The sequence below is a fragment of the Labrus mixtus genome, chromosome 19 (genome assembly GCF_963584025.1).
Source record: "Labrus mixtus chromosome 19, fLabMix1.1, whole genome shotgun sequence".
NCBI lineage: Eukaryota > Metazoa > Chordata > Actinopteri > Labriformes > Labridae > Labrus > Labrus mixtus.
Genome location: NC_083630.1, coordinates 25,271,923 through 25,273,715, shown reverse-complemented (window position 1 = coordinate 25,273,715; position 1,793 = coordinate 25,271,923).

The window sequence follows — 1,793 nt, the reverse complement described above, 5'->3', positions numbered from 1 at the left end:
TGCAGTGCTGCAGGAGAGCGCCCCCTCCTGGTTCATCTGCTCGCACAGAGACACACCTCCACGCCACACCACACAGCTGCTGAGTCAGCAGATCCACCTGCACCGCAGCGTCCCTCCTCTCCGCTGAGTCACTCTGACAGCCCACCTCCTTTGTCTCCTCCTCCTCTGGACTCTCCCACTGACAGCCCACCTCCCTCCTCTGAGCCCCCTCCCCGGTCCTCCTATGACTCTCCTGGATCACCTGCAGGGGGGACATGACAAAAACCAGGACGGGAAAATCATCAGAAACACTCGATGATTGTTTATCCAACTCCATTCAAAGAATCTCTCACTCTACAAATTATTCAATTCATCTATTCATACACATACACAGGGTGACACATCGGACTGGCTGCAGGATCTGGGGATCGAACCCTCGACCTTCCAGGTCAAATATTCAATCATTTGTAGGAATTTAACCCTTTAAATGCCAGTTTGATTTCATGATTCTGGCATTTGAAGGGTTAAATTCCTGATAATTATTCAATATTTGGTAGTTTTGAGCAGGGCTGAAGTTGTTTAAGAGATTTATGCAGAAAAAAGTTGAAAAAATATCAATCTGTTCTATTTTTTCAGTTTTTGTAAATTGGACATTTTTGTCCTCCAATGTCCAAACAGGGAACTACATTTTAAATCTGATGCTACACTAACTAACAATACATCAAAGTCAATATTTTGGATAATCTTTGACATATCCAAGACTGATTTTAAAAAAATCCCCCAGCCACCAAATATTTGTTTTATGGAAAATAACTCATTTTTGTGTTTTTTTCATAAATAACAACAGTGACATCAAGTAATCAAACTGGCATTTAAAGGGTTAAATTCCTACAAATGATTGAATATTTGGTAGTTTTGAGCAGGGCTGAAGTTGTTTAAGAGATTTATGCAGAAAAAAGAAGAATAAAATATCAATCTGTTCTATTTTTATATCAGTTTTTTGTAAGTGATTTTTGTCCTGAGTGACTTCAGAGGGTTAAATAAGTTTTTGTTTTGGCTCCTCCTCTTTTGTGACAGTCACAGCTTAAGCCTCAACTGATATTTAAACATTTGTCATAACTTCAAGCTAACTCATTTATTGACCTCTCTGAAGGAGTGTTTCACCTGTTTCAGGTCATGACGTCAGGAGGTGAGCAGACCTAACGTGAACTATTTCGTCATAGCCATCAGAGAACTTTAAACTCACCGACAGCATCTTTAACGGAGAGTGTTTTTCCCGCTTTTTCAGATCCACAAACGTACGTCGCCGTTAACGGTCCGTGGTGACGTCATGCCGTCTTTGTCTTTCACGTGTTTGAAGTTTGGAAAAACGTTAAATGTGAAGTTGATCAGTTTGTGTTGATGTTAGCAGCTCAGAGGATTCTCAGCGACTCTTCATCACAAAGTCAAGCTGCTGCTCTGCTGCCCCCAGCGGCCCGGAGGACGCATCACACCCTCCTCCTTCAACTCCTCCCTATGCCTGTTTTCTCTTCTTTTTTCTCCTCCTCCTCTTCTTCACCTTCCTCCTCCTCCTCCAAACCCCCAGGTGAGCCCAGATCAGTCAGCTGATCATGAAGCAGGAAGTGTCTGTTCTTTCTTTTCAAACAGTTGTAAAAATAATAATTCATTTAATTTCCTTCATCTTTGTATTTGTGCCTTTAAATCTTTTATTTTTGTATAAATAAAGTGTCTGTCACGTCCTCGTGCCCAGGGGCCCAATATCTTCTAATCCGTCTATGGTCATGTCCTGATGAATAAGCGCCCCCGCTTCAGAT